At 41.3% G+C, this 18,876-nt stretch overlaps 1 protein-coding gene across 2 annotated transcripts in view; it reads right to left on the bottom strand.

Moving 5' to 3' along the window:
* Window positions 1-18,876, bottom strand: part of LOC148892782 (receptor-type tyrosine-protein phosphatase delta-like) — a 197,418-nt gene that overhangs the window by 171,200 nt on the left and 7,342 nt on the right. Inside the window, exons 2-3 of one of the 2 annotated variants that reach the window (XM_089007186.1) lie at window positions 1,859-1,958; window positions 1,651-1,758 (exon numbers count right to left, since the gene is read on the bottom strand). The gene's annotated coding sequence lies outside the window, so the exon portion shown is untranslated. Of the gene's footprint in view, window positions 1-1,650; window positions 1,759-1,858; window positions 1,976-18,876 lie in introns of those variants that run through there. The other variant, XM_089007187.1, reaches the window with a different exon arrangement.

Here is an 18,876-nt window from a genome sequence, read left to right on the forward strand (position 1 = left end):
AGACACACGAAGAAGCCTTGATTTTCTGACCCTTAGATGACCCTTATAATCATATTTCGAAAATGTTTTTCATTCATTGAATGTGTGCCTTATACTCTGGAACACCTTATACACTGGAAATTTCGGTACAGTTTCTACAAAGTGTGTCGTTTGCCAAAATGTCATTTTTGTTACAATGAACACCATTGAGTGGAGGAAACTAAGGGAATTGTGATTGATTAATGAAATGATTAATAAATGTGTCCCAATACTCCAAATAGTGGAGTCCTCTACCCGTGCTTATGCTGGGCTAAAATAAGTCATCCGCATAAACCTCAAGCTGGTGACAAGCATGTCACCAGCCCAAAGAGTCCGTCAAGCAAAGGGCCTGACCGCTAAATAATGATATAAAAGAAAAACTGCTTACATGGGGTTTCCAGTTCCTGCCATACTTTTGACTTTGCATAATCTCACTCTCTTCTCTTTCAACTCACTTTTTCTTGCATTGAATATGTGACTGACTACACACACACACACACACACACACACACACACACACACACACACACACACACACACACACACACACACACACACACACACACACACACACACACACACACACACACACACACACACACACACACACACACACACACACACACACACACACACACACACACACACACACACACACACACACACACATATATTTCCAGGGTACATGCTTCATGGTGATGCCCTTCACTGTACATGCACCATAAACCACATCAGCAGATTACTCTGACCAACACTTTCGTGTGTGTGTGAGTGTGTCTCCGTGTCTGCTTGATGACTTTGCTCATGAGCCTTTAAGCGGCCCCCTGGCCTGACAAGAACCATGAGTCGCCATTAAAGTTGCGGAAGGCCCCTCTTATAAGTGCAAGCGGTGGCACATCACCATCTAGTCGGCTGTGGACAGCAAGTGTGGCTATGTGGGAGGTGCGATACCGGCGGATGGTGTGTGGGAGAAGAATGTTTTAGCTTGGAGGGATGTGTGAGATCTCCATAATAGACAAGCGTAATTGATAAACAGAAGACGAGTGGCCCCCAAAATCCACAGGAGAATGTGAAGCGAACTGCCTATGAGAATGAGGTGGAAGAAAGGGCGGGCAACCTTGTTCCACTTAATTAAGGTTTGTGTAGAGAAAAATCAAGACTTTCATGCCACTCTGTAACTTTTCCATTTTAACTGTCCAACATGGCTCATATACCGTACTCATTTTAATATAGTCCACAATTTGATAGTTCAAATATGCGATTTAAACAAGTTGTGTGCATAATGAACCACAGGCCAGACTTTGGAATCATATAGACAAGACGTGTGATAAATGTGGAGCCTATTAGAAAAAAAAGCTAACTTCCCCAAGGCATCCCCAAAAAATGTTCCTTTCATCTCCCATAATAGTCAAATACGGATCACTAACCAGACATCATTCACATTAATATTTATCAGAAAAATCAACGGGAAGTATCGTTACTTTTATAAAAAGACTTTCTGTTAATTCGTCCTCGCCAGCTTGATGATTTGATTGACGCATTTTACGAGCGAGTCCAACAGAAATAAAGACACATGGACTACTTTTCCACACAAACAGTCCAAATAATAATAATTAAAAAAAGAGTGCTCACCAGAGAGTGCCAATGCGTGAACGGTAAGCGGAGAATTCCAAGGAGTTTTCCACCGTCTTTCTTTGCCTCAAGTTGAAGGCAAGCAGCGCTTCCACGGTCCCGAAGCAACTGCAAAAGAGAAAGGAGGAGGGGAGAGGTGAGAAAAAGACATATCGCATCCTTCGGTGGTAATCAAACAAGTCCAAAAAGTGCATTCATAATTACACACGTTTAGCGTGCTAATTGATATCCGCGGGGTGAGGTGGACCAGCGAAGCGGCAAGTGGACCAAGCCAGGCGGCAGCTGTCAGACTTCACTTCACACTGGAGCTGACGATGTGTACCGAGATAAGCACACCGTTAGGGAGAGCGAGCGCGCACCCGTACGCGCGGGAGGAGAGCGAGCGAGCGAGCAAGAGAGAGAGAGAGAGAGAGAGAGAGAGAGAGAGAGAGAGAGAGAGAGAGAGAGAGAGAGAGAGAGAGAGAGAGAGAGAGAGAGAGAGAGAGAGAGAGAGAGAGAGAGAGAGAGAGAGAGAGAGAGAGAGAGAGAGAGAGAGAGAGAGAGAGAGAGAGAGAGAGAGAGAGAGAGAGAGAGAGAGAGAGAGAGAGAGAGAGAGAGAGAGAGAGAGAGAGAGAGAGAGAGAGAGAGAGAGAGAGAGAGAGAGAGAGAGAGAGAGAGAGAGAGAGAGAGAGTAACAGGCCTTCAATAGACTCCATGGACAAAATACAATTCACATCAGTCCGTGATTCAGATATTTTAAGACTAGCAGAGAAGGCTTTGCAGGCCTTGACGGTCCGCCACTGCTTAACAAATGCTATGATGCCATGGGCTTTGTATCCAAACATTTGTCAAATTGGACTGTGCTCCACCATCTACTAAACATTATTTACATTTCAAATATTTACTTTAAAAGACAACCGACGTCTCCGGACAAGTTGTGTCCATAATTCATAAAATGGCTTCAAATGACTTCTACTGAGCGTATTTTACAAAGATTCCACCGCATATAGCTATATCGCTCGCGCTGAATATTCCGGAAGTCTTGTTTTTGAGTTGGTGACGAGTCCGTACATGACGTCACTAAAGGAACGCCCCTGACCGAAAAAAGGACACATTGTAGCAGTCCTTCCATCACGTCAATGCATTTTGCTGTACTTGGTCTGAAAACTTTGTGTTGCACCAAAAAGAGACAGAAAAGGGCGACAAAGCTCCGTGTAAGGCCACGGGCTGATTAATTCCTTACACGGAGCTTTGTCGCCATTTTCTACCTTTTTTTTGGTGCTACATTTCCCCTCCCCCCAATTGCCTCAAAATGGCACGGAATAAATTCTTTAATCGATTGCAAACGTATGCTTTCCTCTTCAGAACTATTTGAATCATTTTCATAATTGGATGAGTAACAAGAAAGCATCTTTTCCGAATCTGAAGCCATTGTTTTCATTCTCCAAGACGTCTTGGGGTGACACCACGAACAAGGGGGCGGGACCTTCTGAAACTGGCCACTTCCGGGTTCAATTTGAAATAGTTTTTGGACACTTTAAGTCATTTTTATTGGTGTTTTGCATTTGACTAAAAATATCATACTGTGTGTTTTGGGTATTTTAGATGCTATAAAATGTTTTTCTGATGTCAGTTAGGAAACAAAAAAGTGATGTCGGTTGTCCTTTAAAGAGAAACCTGTTTTGAATTATATCAATGTGTTTAAAATTACAGCTTACGCTGCATTCCCACTTGGCATGAGAAACAAGCAGCTGGTGAATCCCGCATATTTTGTTATATTTTTCGACCCTTTTGATTTCATGTTAACAATACTGGAAGGATATATTACAACAGAAGGAATGTCCTCCATCTTTGACATCACATGTAGAATAAATAGGTTGGACAGGAGACATAGGTTGGAAGATAAATGGCACAAGTAAAAAAAAGTTCACTGTACGATCCTAATGTAGCTTTTTGTGTCTTTACGAGAAGTGCAGGAAGAGAAAGTGAGAAAGTGGAGGTGGATAAATCCAAACACTGGGTCTTTTCATACCTCATTCCTGACTCACTGGATATCTTCTCTCCACCACACCTCTCTCGCTCAATCTTCAATTACCGTGTCACTCGACCTTTTATTTCATAAGGTTTCCATGCGTTTTGCTTCTCGATCTGCCTCCCCCTCTTACCGGGAGCATCCTGTTTGTTGACGTGCACAACATCCTGCTCCCTATTGACAGACCATGTGGGATGTGGTCTGTACGTGTGTAAGTGCATGCGTGTTGTTTTAGCATGTGCGCAGACGCTTTGTGCTCTCGCTGTAAATAGCCTCAGCAATTGGCCACAGCATTATGTACAGTAGCACAATTTAATTGAATAGAAATTCTGTAGTCCTTACAAAGAGAACAATGGACATTTTTTTTGCTTGTTTCATTCGAATTTTGTCGAGCTGCACTAATACAACGAGCTGGTTTTATCACGTTGGCTTGCTCTGCGTGTTGTTTGCGTCCTTTCCCTCTCCTGTGTTCACCTGTGACCTGCCGCTGATTGTCCTTTTCTAGTCGCCCGTTTGTTGTTGCTCATCAACACCTTTTCAGCATTTGTAACTCATGCCACCGAAGTATTGGCCGTGTCAGTCTTTTCCACCATGGCTTTCAACATTTTTTTTAGTAATTATAATATATTGTATATATATTATAATATATATAAGAGCCTTTAAAAATTCTCAAATACACTTTATTTTAAATTTTTTTCGAGTTTATTTAATTTTTTTTAATAACCAGGCTTTCACTGACTCCCTATCTCTAGACCACAGGTATCAAAGTCAAGGACCGGGGGCCAAATCTGGCCCGCCACATCATTTTATTCAGCCCACAAAAAGCAAATCAACTTGTGAAATTCTATGATGCTTGCTAAAGTCTGAACCAAAATTTCAAATTGTCCCATGTAAAGCATGTGCAACTGTTTTATTTACATACATTACATTTACAAATTATGGACACAACTTGTCCGGAGACGTCGGTTGTCCTTTAAATAAAGGTGCAGAAAGGGAAGCAGCAAATTGGAAAGTACATTCGCATGTTAGGTTAATGTGCTCCGATGCGGCCAAATAGTGAGCTATGAGAGCTATTGTTCGCTTTCAGAGGAATAAATACCTCCCGTACGCGTATCGTCATAGCCCATTGGCTAACCGAGCTCTGTAAAGGATCTACATGGCAGTGAAGGCTCGTAGATTGGAGCCATTACATTGGAAAACAATTAATGTTGTAGTGAGGCCTGATTCTTCTTCTTCTCTCTGTCTTAATTATCCATCCCTTGGGCTGTCATCATTAAGACTCGCCGGCGGAATGTGTGCGGTGCTATATTTTTAACGCGACGACAAACCAGCTCAGCAGAAAAACACTGCATATTATTCACAGTGTGTGTCTTGGCAATGCACCATGCACTGACATAGTTGTATTATCATTTGGGCTCTACATTTTATTTATTTATTAAACTTTCTTTCTTGACCCGCCCCAACCCAATTCCCCTTTTCCTTTCTGTCACCGTTACTCATACTTCTTGTCCTCAATAAGATGTGAAGTGTGGAAAAAAGTGCTTTCATTCACATTGTGTTGATGTGCTTTACAAAGTCTCTATTTCATGTGTTTGTGGAAGTTGGGCTGACTGTGCATTGTGAGCGTGTTGGTTGTTTGTGTGCAGCAGGAAATTCAAAAAGTAGGCCATAGCTGCCACTCAGGGGTTTCAAGGCTCAAGGGGTGCAGTGGCAACATGGTTTAAATAAAGGGTGGAAAAGTGCTTGAAACACAGAGTAAATATATATATATATATATATATGAATAAATAAAAAAGACAATACAAGACATGCACACTGTCATCACTCCCATCTGAGAGTCCAGATTTTCCCAGAAACATTTCATCACATGCGCATGCTAATAAATTCTTTCCGGATTATATATTCATTATTTGTATGCGTGTGTGTTCACAATCGTCCAGCTTCTGCTGGTGCCCGCTCATTTTCTTCTCGCTCACGGCTCGCCTCGCTGACAGGCCCAGAGCGATGAGCCCCATCCCTTCTCGCCATTGATCCATTTCAAAGCATAATGGATACGAATGGGATCGGTTCGGGTTGCCTTTAATTTGATCACAGAGGCGACAGTTACACTCACAAAGTTGTACACGTCAGAAGTTCTAACTCATTTAATAAATTTGGAGGCTGGCTGCAAAAGCATAGCGGCCAGTAAAACAATGTCTTCCTGTAAATTGCGATTCAGTTGTCTCTATCCAAAATATTCTAAAAACAAAAGCAGAGTTGCGTCTGGTTTGGACTCGAGCAATAATTCTGCTGAGGTGATAATAAATGACTTCCAGTACATAAGAGAAGCCATTGGCACCTAGAGAGTTCGACAGAAGGGGGCGCCATAAAGAAATATGCATTTACAGTACAGTGGGACCCTGGCTTACGAACGTAATTGATTCCCAGACAGAGTGTGTAAGGCGAAAAGTGTGGATCCCAAAAAATAATTTCCCATAGGAAACCATTAAAATGAGAATAATCCGTTCCCAGGTCACACATCACTCATTGTGGCAGCTCCGTGTGTATCCCGAACAATAGTTTGTATGCCAAGGTAACATTTTCATAAATGTAACGTTCGTAAACCGAAAAGTTCGTAAGCCAAGGGGTTCGTAAACCGAGGTCCTACTGTACATTTATATAGGTCACAAATAAAATGTGGGTGGCCCGGTAGTTGAATAGTTAGCACGACGACTTCACAGTACAGAGATACCAGGTTCAATTTCAGCTCCAACCTCCCTGTGTTGAGTTTGCATGTTCTCGCTGTGCCAGAATGGGTTTTCTCCGGGTACTCCGGTTTTCTCCCACATTACAAAAACATGCATGGCAGGCTGATTGAAGACTTGAAACTGACACTGGTGAGAGTGTGAGTGCGAATAGTTGTTCGTTTCTATGTACCCTGCGATTGGCTGGCAACCAGTTCAGTAAGTCCCCCCCTCCTACTGACCCGAAGACAGCTTGGATAGGCTCCAGCATCCCACGCGCCGGTGCTCACCCACAGGAAAAACTTATCCTGTGACTGTAAAATGACATTGAGAGTTTTGAAAGCTAACATGGAAAAAAGGGGAATGCCTCCCCCTTGTGGAAAAGAAAAAAATAGAGGCCAAGGCCAGCACTTTATCAGCACACAAGCATGAAAAAAAAAACCTGAACTAATTTTGAAATGGCGCTGCACGTCATATTTTCAATTCCCGAATACATTTGTAAATGGTCGTGAATGAGTTAATTTGTTCTGTCATTTGTGTGCTGAGAAAACACGGGGAAGAATTGCGCTGTGTTTGAATTGTACTATTTTCGCTGAATTGTTTTCTTGACTGCCTCTTTTTTACTTTCTGTTCTGGATGTCAGTGATGAGACAAATCATTCTTTTCTCTTTCCACTCAGAGAAAGCAAATTGCTTTGGGCACCGTTTTTAAAAAGATCATTTTCCTCAAATTAACCAAATCAACACAAGGTATTCTCGTTTATTTAGTGTTTTGTTTTTTTAGACCCATAAACACATTTTTTTGCTCTTTACTTTGTATCCATTATGCAACTATATTAGCATAAAGCAGCAAAATTCAGAGTACATTTATCATACTTTACGTTGTATTACAGTTCCCCTGAAGAGTGCTTTATTGTGGAAAGCTCAATTAAAATGTTGTTCGTGAACATTTTACACAAATATTTTGGGCTGAACTTTCTTCGTCTGGCAGATACATTCATTGAGTAAATAAATATTAGTGGGGAAACTAGAATGTTTTTTTTCCTTGATCCAACCAATGGAGAATTCCTCCTGCGCCAGATCAGCAGGTCCTGTACATGTACCGTATTTTCCGGTTTATAAGATGCACCGGAGTATAAGGCAGACGCCCAAAGAATGGTGTATTTTCAACCTGTTTCCATATATAAAGGCGCGTCGGACTATAAGGCGCACCTTCAATAAATGAAAAATGTTTTCCAATAATAATATGAACCGTATTTTTCGGATTATAAATCGCAGTTTTTGGTCGGGGGTGCGACTTATAAATCGGAGCGACTTATATATGCTTTTTTTTATTACTGTATATCATTTCACATGTTATTTTCACATTAAACCGCAAGAGCGCAGAGAAGAGGAAGTGGCACCTTGTCTACCTGGCGAGTTGGGGGAGTTATTTAAAAGTGACACAGAGGATGAAGATTTCCTTGGATTTGGTGATTTGGAGTAAAACCTGATATTTTGCTAAACTTGTTAGAATGTTCTTTGTGCTAGAGTTATCTGAATAACTCTTGTAAAAGACTGTTCTAGGTTACTAAAAAGGAGGTGTGTCCATCGGAGTTGCGTAGAGCGAGAGCTGCGGTGTTATGTTGGAAAAAAAAGAAGTAAAACGGAGCCTGATGTTCTCTATTTTATTTTAATTTAATTAATTTATTTTAAATTGCTTTTCAAGATGACATGTATGTTGTTTGGTGTTGGATTTTATCAAATAAATTTTCCCCAAAAATGCAACTTATCCTCCAGTGCGACCTATATGTATATATATATATATATATATATATACATATATATATATATATATATATATATATATATATATATATATATATATATATATATATATATATATATATATATATATATGTTTTTTCTTCTTAATTATGCATTTTTTGGCTAACTCAATATTATGTGGGTCCTGCCTTTGAGTGAAAATGACAAAAACCCTGGCACTGGAGTGGACATATTTTTGCACGTCTTGTAGTGAATGAGTTAATGGATATTTGATGCAGTATTTTAAAGCTACCCAGCTGTTAAACATAAAATAAAATAAAATAAAGCACACATCTTCTATCGCGCATTTGTACTTCTCACTGTGATTTTGTACTAAATAACAATTGAAGTGATTATGACAGCACAGATATTGAACTAAAAGAATCTCCATCGGATGTTAATTAAAGTAAATTCAAATTCAAAGCAGTAAGTGGAGGCAAATGCAGTGAGTGAGGTTGCATTAAAAAAGCCTGCTACACTTGTTTTTTTTTTGTGTGTTTGTTTTGGGGGGCTGGAAAGGGGCGGGAATGTTTGCTTTTCATTCAGTGATCCTCGCACAAATCTTTGGGTCATTACCACTGTCAAATCTCGGAAGCTGTCGTGCTGTCGGGAGACTACGTGCAATGTGTGTACAGTTGCTCTCCAAACCCTGCCAAGTTATTAAAAAAAACATTCACTTGGCTTTTGCATGAATAGCAAGTGGCCTAGCACAAATGGAGATTTCAGAGACACTGATTAATATCATGTGATGCTACGGTACACCTTCGAAGAAAGTACTGGAAGAGCATTACTGAGAGAAAAAGCTCTTCTTTGCGCTTTGAAATGTTGGTGATGAAATTTGGGAATTTTCAAAGCATTCTGCGATCCTCATTGTGTCTGTTTATTGATATACAGATTCAAGATGAGAATTTTCCTAGAAGGAAGATTGGGACATATCGCAGATATTTTAAATTGCGTTTTTCTGGTGACAATAACTAAAAAAAACAAGGCGGCGACGAGGAGCTCAATCGACCCCGAGTTTAACATGAACTCGGAATTTGGCTGCTCTTGAGGAATTACATCTGTGTAAGCTCTCAGTGGTCTGCTACAAAGTGTTTTGCATGACAATGAAACCAAGTTTGAACATTTTGAACCATAATTCTGAACACAGCTACATCTCACCACGAGGCCACGTATCATCATTTATCGTAGTTTTTTTAAAATAATGTGCCTATTAGGGGGAGGGGGGGCACAGTGTTTGCTGATCATGTGAAGAAGACCGAGGAGGTCGTTGCGTCAATCACAAAGACGCCGTTCATGGCAAGCAGGTGCGGGGGAGGGGGTAGGGTCGGGTTTGGTGCGTGTGGGCGTTGTAATGAAAAGACCTTTAGTGGTCGTCACAGAACAGACTCTCAGATGAAGGAGTGAGAAAGTGGTCAGGATATGACCTCATGTTGGCATTTACATACTTGTTAATTGTCAAGAACATTGTTGCCGTAATATGTTGTCGAACAGTTCTGGGTTTCCCACCCCACAATCACATATTCCGTGATACCTCGGCTTATGAACGCTTTAGCTCGAACTTTTCACTTACAAAGGTGTTGAAATTTGATTTCTTGTCCAATTGGTGCTATGAAAAATTTGGTTTACTCACTCGTCAAAGTGATAGGATGTCATACATGGTTCATTTTGTGCACAATTGAAAACACATGTATAGAAAGTTTATTTACCTTTTTCACTTTTAATCAATGATTTTCAAGCTTGTTGAATTTAAAATAAAGTGTGTTATTTTTCACCATTGTAGTGTAGTGTAGTTTTCACCGTTGTATAATGTGCATATGACCTGGTTGGCTTCAGTACGTCGAACAAGGTTCAGAACCACTGCACCAGGCATTCATCTTGGTGGAAATCACCATATCTCAATATGATTGCAGAACAACATTACAAAGACTAGCAGACGGTTGAAATGAATGAGCATAACCTTTGAAGACATTGATGAATGTTCTCTTTCCGGCTATGTTCATCATAATGATAAAAGCCTCCAAACTTTCAAGGAAGAAGAGCACAACAATCAGTGTCCTATGTGAAGATGAAGCATCCCTTGAGATTCATGCCCCAATTGTACAGGTCACATTTAACAAAACTGCCAAATGGAAACAGGAAAATAAACACATTATTAATTTGTAGCTTGGCAGGAATACGTATGCATTATCAACCATGAAAGCAATTACAGTGTAACACTTATGTGATAGATTTGGTTTGTTGAAATAGCAAATCATCAGGCTGAATCCTGACGTCAAAAATGTTTTGTTAGGAAGCTCCAAAAATGATGTTTGTTGACTCATGAACATTGCAGCAGCGAGGAGAGCAAGCCATTTTCAGCATGTTTGATTGGTCAGTAATTTGTAAAAAAAAAAAATAAATAAATACCAGCAAGTGACCAAGTATAAAAATGTGTGGAAATATTTTACTTAATTCATAGTACAGTGAAAACCTCGGTTTACGAACCCCTTGGCTTATGAACTTTTCGGTGTACGAACGTTAGATTGATGAAAATTTTACCTTGGCATACAAACTATTTTTCGGGATACACACGGAGCTGCCACAATAAGTGATGCGTCGTTCGCGAACGAGCCTGTTGTCCTAACAAGAAAATGGTGGCCACTGTTTTTGTCCTCAATTCCCCGCCCCCAGTCTTCGGTTAAAGCCACGTGATTGGTGCTACTTATTCCCACTTTCCAAAAACAACACTCCTCTTCATGCTACAGCATTTTTTTTAAAAAGGAGACACATTTCACATCTCCAGGTGGAAGATGATGAACTGTAGCCACAACCGAACAAAAATAGCAATTACTTGGTGTGTTGCGTGTAAGGCTCCAGGACAGTTTGAAAGCTGGAGAAATTTGAGTTGTTGCCTGAAGAGATGCTCTTTTGGGCACCCATTAAAATGTTCCCCAGGTTCTCAAACCGTTACATCCACGGGGCTTCTGGAGGCAAGAAAGAAGGCGTGGACTCAACACTCGAGGCGAGACAACAAGCAGAAATTGATTCGATTAAGATGAATCCCATTAGACTAGGACATGTTAAACTTAGTGGACAGAAATCATGATTATCGGAAACAAACTGGCTTTATGTACGATTGTTTTGCGGAATACCTTTTTTGTAAATTGTTTGTATGATTTTTACGAATATTTCTGTATTAATAGTTCTCAATGGATCTAAATAGATCTAAATAGTTTGTGTATGCCACATTTACAGTCGTGGATGAACCGGAATTTACCCAGTGCAATAGTTCGGGAACCCTGGAGTGGTCATCAGAAGCCAATCGCAGGGCTCAGACAAATCCCTTTTTTTGTCAGCCGGGTCACGCGCAACCCCAATGAGGACAACCTTTATAGAAGATGGAGACATAAAGTACATTAGCATTTTAGGTCAGCTTTTTTTTGTCCGTGTCACATGTTAAGCAATCCACCAGTTTGTGGCATTTTAATTAATCCAACGATCTATATACAGTGATAACTCAGCTTACAAACTTAATTGGTTCCCAGAAAGTGTGTGTAAGGCGAAAAGTGTGTCTTCCAAACATTAATTTCCAATGAAACCATTAAAAATGAGAATAATCCGTTTCCAGGTCACCGTAAAACATAATTTTCTACTAAATAAGACTTAAAACAACAGAAAATATGTTATGTTATGTATAATAACGGTGCTATTGTATTATAATTAAAGAAATAAACTGTACTGTATAATAGTTGTTTTATTTACCTTTGTGATGGTAGTTGTCATTGGATGACAAACTTCCAGGTTTCCTCTCGATGATAGAGTGAAGTTGCCGTGCTTTCTCGGCGATAATACCCTCACACACACTGTCCCCTGCTAGCTGCTTTTCGTTACTCCAAATCAACAGACGTTTTTCAACCGCTTCTATTGCCTGAGACCGTTGCTTAGACAACACAGAAACACCCTTAGCCACACGTAGCAATGCTGGACTTAGCATAATGGTACTGGGACGCTAAGTCACACAAACGCACACCTCGTTCGTGTTTCTCGATGATCTCCTTCTTCTGCTCGACCGTAATTTTGTTTTGTACCCTCTTCGGTCCCAAAAAAGCAAAAGTATCCAGCTGATAGCAAAACACATATGCACTCAGAGAAAGGGTGTGTGGAAAAGTAGTCCGGCAGCCACGGTGGCGCTGTTTCAGCCATGTGGTTTGGTGTTCTTCCGCCGAAAACAAGTCCGCCAGCCATTGTGGCGCTCCGTGTTTTTCCCGAAAAATAGTGCTTGTGCCAAGATTATATTCTCGCGAATTTAATGTTCGTAAGGCGAAAAGTTTGTTAGCTAAAGCGTTCGTAAGCAGAGGTATCGCTGTATTGTCATATTTTTTCCCAAATTGCTTTAAGTATTCACATGGTGTTATTATACAAACACTCATTGATCAAAATAAAAGAATGAAGCTTGATCTACTCATCTCAAAATATCTCTGAGTAATTATAGCACTCTATATTTTTGCACAAATACTTTAGACATTTTCACTACAGCGGTCTTCTCAATGTTAAAATGTTTTCTATTCAAATCTTTTTCCATTATTTTCCTTTTTATTTCAATTTAAGATTTTTGTCAAACATGTCTGTTTTTTCCACAAAAACAAAAAAGACATGCTTTGAGAGGCTGTAACTAATGATGACTGCTAATTAACTAGTTTGTCACCTTCTATATATAGACAAAGTGCAGGAAACACACACACAAAGACACACACAAAACAGTAAGTGATGAGGTGATGGTGACAAACACTCACTCATACGTGAACAAACCGTTGTCAGTGTTTCCACAACGGTGAGAAGAAAAGTGAGCGATTGCTTAATTTCTTCAGTGGAATGCTAGCGGGAGAGCGAGCAAAAGGCGAGAAAGATGTCATTCCCTCCTCTGCTGGAAATGGGTTATAAATAGGAAGTAGGTTCTCTTAAAAGTGCAGATGAAACAGGCTTTGTTTGTGCACATTGCTGCTGTAATGCAGCTTTGAGATCTGCAGCGAAGCACAAGAAAGTTCCATCATGCCTCCCTCAACCCCAAAATAAGAAACCTCTTCTGAAAACTCTGACTTAATGTTTGACAGACAGTCAACAGAGGAGGTAAATAAAACTTGAGGTGCTATACCGTCCAATGTTTAAAGGAATAACAATTTACAAATGTCACAGAAATCACAATCTATAGATTGGTAGCTGAATTTAGGTCAATTTTATTTCGAGTGCTGTAATCCGCACCAAATGCGATCTCTAGGTGCTCGCTCCACCTGGAGCAGGTGTGTATATTGTACTGAAAAATCTCATCGCATCATTTACTAGTCATGCTTCATTTCATAATTCAATAATCATTCCAAATATGTCTCATGACTGTGACAAATCATTTCTTCATTTTCTCAAAGTGGCTTCATGATTGACACTTGAGTAACTGTGTTACTTATACGCGGTGCTCGAAATAGAGGAAGACCCCTTTGAAAAGAAAAAGTTGTGGGACGTAATGAGCTATTTTATTCATGAGCCGAGCTCTATAAGCGTTTTCTTATCATCTCGCGTCTGGTGAGCTAATCAACATCATCCCGTGTACACAGTCTTTGTTCTCCGCGTAATGCATTCCGATGGGTTCAAAACATGGAAAGAGAACGTGAGACGAGAGATGTGTGGTTGTGTGTGTGCTGCTTATGTGTGTGTGTGTGTGTGTGTGTGTGTGTGTGTGTGTGTGTGTGTGTCTGAGCGACTTTATGTGTCAGGAGACCAATTACATCTCCAAGGTTGCTCTTCAAATGAGGCACAGCGAATCACTGCCCTTCCCCGATTTTGCTTCCCCGGGAATGAAAACACACCTCGGCAACGCGTATGCAAGCGCAGCAGCACATATACGGCTACAAAACTGCTTCTTTTTTTTCTGCGCGATAAGTCACGGGCTCATTTTGGCGGACTGTGTTTGCTGTTATAAAAACTGTTTTTTTTCCTGCAATGGCATCTGTTTTGCTTAACAGGTGAGTATGTAACAAAAATATTGATTTGGGACAAACAAATCGCTGCCAACTCACTGACTGGAGAGAACCCGCAGGTAAACAGAATAAAAATACCAATATTGATTGGTGAAAACAAACGGACACCAACTAACTGACAATGGTGTGTGTAAACAACACAACATTAATCCCAAAGTGTAGGGAAATGTAGCATGGACTGGTGTGTCTTTACACAGAGCACATGCCCTGGAATTTGTAAAAATATCGCCTTGTATCAGCATATTTTATGAGAATACGAATTGCTAACTAACCTTCATCCAGCCAATTTGCGTGTAGTTCACAGTAATTTAATGTAAGAAGCTTTTTCTAAAGCACACATCGGTATAAATATACATGCTAACCATAATCCAACATTACACGCATCCATTAATCCGTGGTAGTGTGTTTATCTTCTTCTCTTCCTCCGCTGCGGGACTCAGACCGAGGCTTCCTCTTGCAGGTAAACCCCATTCCCACACCTAGGCCATGCCAACTAATCCCACATCCAGATTCAGATTAGAAATGCGGAAGGAATTGCAGAGAAAGAAGAGTTGGCAAACTTTTTGTGCTTGTTTTTATTTTGTTTGGACCTGGTTATACGACACCCGCATAAAACATGGAGAGTAAATTCAAAGCCTTCCGTCAGCAAGTAATAACTCAGCTGGCAATAACTCAACTCAAAGTACATTGGTGGTAGGCTGCCTGGATTAAAAGTAGATCAGATGTTTGGAAAATGGACCAAAGGTGGACGAAAACTACAGATATATAGTCAATATGGGACAAACAAGAGTGCTCCTTGGCGATAAATGGGAATGGCTGCTCTGACAAAGACCATAGTAATCATCATCATCATCATCCATTTAATTTATAAGCGGCTTTCAAAATTCTCAAAGACAATTTACGGTCGGAGTAAAGATTTTTTTCTGGGGGTGAGCAGCGGCTGCCAGACGCGCCTGCGTTAATTCAACCCTGCGATACAACAAAGTCAAAGAAATGAAAAGTTAAAGTGACCAATGAGTTTTGTATTGTAATGAGGACAAAGTAGTTATTATAGTAAATATTTGCAATTATTACATTTTCCAAAGTCGCCAAATTTACTTACTTTAAAAGCCGTTGGGCGGCCATCCATCCATCCAGCCATCCATCCGTTCATCGGGCTAGCCACCCGTCCGTCCGTCATCCATCCGGCTAGTCATCCGTCCATCCATCCATCTATCCGCTCGTCCGTCCATCCGCCCGCCGGTCCATCCGGCCATCCATCTGTCCAGCCTTCCATTTTACCATCCGGCCATCCACCATCATCAATCGATCCATCCGTCCATCCAGGCGCCCAGCCAAATGCATCCATCTGCGCGTCCATCCGCGCATCCGTCCGCTTGTCTCTCCGACCACCTGTCCATCCAACCATCAGATGGGATCCATCCCAGCCATCTTTGAACAGTAGTACAGACGAAAGCCAATCACAGGCCACTCAGATACAAACAAATCATTGACACTCACAATCACAATTTTAAAGTGTTCCGTTAACCTGCCATTTATGTTTTTGGAAGATGGGAGGAAACTGAAGGACAAGAAGAACTGATGACCGATTCATTAAAAGCCATGATCATTGCGATCAAACAACCCTGTTCACCACTTCACTACAGAAAAATTGTCACAAACAAAGACCTCTGAAATTGACCTGTTTACTCACAATAACATTAGTTTCTTAACTTCACCACTCACTCACTGCGGCTGGGTGCACCCAATCGAGCCCATAAGTGAAAAAATGAAATAAAATTAAAGTGGTGTGATATCGTACCATCATAATGGTCTGTTACAAAATTTCCTAGTGTTCTCATGACCATGAAGTCATCTTGCAGTATGGCTCAGGAGTACTCATTCAGGTTCTCCCGAAGCCCAATATTTCACCACAATATTGTTTGTCATCATTTTTGGGCTACACCTCAAGTGGTAGCTTTCCACCTATCTGTTTGGGAATCTGGGAAGAAAGCCCGGGATATTGTGGCCATGGCAGGAACATCAGAAGAGAAAGAGATCAGCACTGTGTTTATTTGTTCTGCCAGTACTTTTTCCACTCGATGCTGTAAGGCTGTAGAATGTCCACCTGCTCCCGTGATGGCACTGATGTGCGCTCGCGTCGGTTGCGAAATGTTGCTTTGCAAAACAAGATGGAGGAAAACCCCCTTTTTCCACATCCCCGCGGTGTGATTGTGAAGACGCAGAGCGCATAGCAAATGAAAGTGATCCAATGATTTGCTGTCAATGGATACAACCGGACCGCGGCTCTCTCCTTTCTGGTACATCAGCTTTATGAAATGAAACCACAGGAGTCTCCTGTTTGTAAATGAGGCTGCAGGTTGGAAGGTTCTAATGCACCTGAATCCAATATCTGCCTCATCATTGTGCTTTAGCAGCAGGTGTGAGGCCTTTGGGGTGACATGAAGTCAGAAGGAGGAGGCAAAATCCCTTGTCAATCAACCTCTTCAGCATCTTAACAGGTAGTAAAAGGATTTTAATGAGTTCCTGGAACTTAGCATTGCAAAACATGACGAGGATAGTGACACGTTTGCCTAACAGATGTCTGTTTCATGCGGGGCTATCATGTTGGCAAAACAAGTCCATTGTTTATCTAGCAGCAAAGCTAGTAATGCTCCAGCTGTCATTCATCCATTATTACAAAAACTGCAACGCTTTCACATCATTTAATTGCAGTAAAAAAGAAATCCATTCATCCACCCTCTATCCTGCTTATCCACCTCCCGAGCCATCGGATCACATTGTCAGCAAAAATATCACGGGGATCGGCTTTAGGAAAAAGACACCATGAAAGCAAATCATCTCATCATGAAAAGAGGCACTAATCAACCTAATGCAGTTGATCTAACATTCAGTATGTCATTCGGCACATGGGTATGTGCGCCCTCAAACCTCCTTAAATGAACCCCCGAAGAATTGACAATGTTTTCTTCAAAGTTACACTGCTTTATTTTTCATTGTTGAACATGACATAAGCACCTAGTAACAGTTCCCAAACAGCTTTTCAATCTTCACGAGTGCCGCAGGAAATGATCCACTTTCAATTAATTTACCCCCCCAAATATAATTAATTCATAAAAAAATATCGGCTTTTCGGAAGTATAAGGTGCACTGAAAACCATCCAATTGGAACATTCCCCTGAGGATAGTCAATTTCCACTATGTGGAGGAAAAAAACTGAATTACATTATTTTCCGGTGTATAAGGCGCACCCAAAAGCCTTCATTTTCTTCAAAAGATAACCCTGTGAGGGTGGGGGCATTGGTTGCTCGCCAACTGCAGGACTGATGCATTCTAGTACTAGATAGAGCACAACTAATATACTGGAGATTAAAAAAATATGCTCATACGTGCCCTTTGGCCACTTGAAGGGTGCGCTATCAATGTGAGTCGTTCTTCTGCTTCTGATCTTTTGCATCATTCAAATACGAAGCAGCTGATTTGTTACTACATCACGTGAATTGGACATCATGAATGTGTGCAGGTGCGCCCAAAGTACGAACCACTGAGCGTACAAAACACCACTTGAAAGCAACGTTACAAAATGTGCATACTGAAAGCAAAAACAAAGCGGAGGACCAGCTGACTCTAGAGACCCTGAGGCTCTCTGACCTATTTTTGCCCCGGAGTTGCCGTTTCATCATAAGTAGACACCACCCACCGCACCTGCACGATGCATAACAATATAATGATCTTGTTGTGTACACAAAAGAACATTCGAGTTACGACTAACGGTACATACGAGCATTATTGCGGTTACCGTATGTCGGAAAATGTCGGACTGAGATGCTGCAAGTTAGATTTTGTATTTCACGCCTTTTTCCGACCGAGCTCGCAAGCAAATGCCTTGTACTGTGCTACATGCACACGGACACAAGCACACAGACACAAACACATTGGACACTTCAAGGACTGGATGTTTACGCGACGGACACCAACGCTGACCAATCAGGGCTCAGCTATGTCGAAGTGTTGCCAACGAGTTCACGCCCCGATCCGCCGAGTTCACTTACGATACTGAAGACCCAAGCATATATGTCGTCGTACTACAGTATATGTTAATTTATTTTACGACTGTTACAGCGTCTGTGTTTTATACTTCCCCGTTCAGTGATTGATTTAAACATACATTCCACACAAAATATAGCATGGACGCAACTTACGAACAAATTCACTTTACGAACGACCGCTCGGAACGTTTCTAGTTCGTAAGGTGGGGAGTGTCTGTATAAACGTAAATATTTTCATGTTCACAACTTCCATGCGTTCCCGAATTCTCTCCCTTTGTTGCCTAATGTGAACACTCATTCCATTCTCTCCATCATCATTCTTCTCACTCTCATGTCCGAGTGTTGCTGCATGTGCGTTCACAGAGGGCCGCGCGCACATGCGTAGCCTCGCACAAACCCACACGCACGCCCACACAGATCCTGTTACACTAAATTTGTTCGCAGCCAGCTCAACCTGATTCAAAGAGCCAATGAGAAAAGTCTAATGATTGATGATGAGGCCGCAATATTCGCATCCGCAGCAGAAAAGGCCCAAACAGGTTATCTGGGACCTGCAGGCACTGAGCTGCTTTTCACACGGTGGAGAAGGAGTACTCGGGACCATTAGGGCAACCTCCCCCCCCCACA

The sequence above is a fragment of the Hippocampus bargibanti genome, linkage group LG10, assembly GCF_051943395.1.
Source record: "Hippocampus bargibanti isolate YZ-2025 linkage group LG10, ASM5194339v1, whole genome shotgun sequence".
Taxonomy (NCBI): domain Eukaryota; kingdom Metazoa; phylum Chordata; class Actinopteri; order Syngnathiformes; family Syngnathidae; genus Hippocampus; species Hippocampus bargibanti.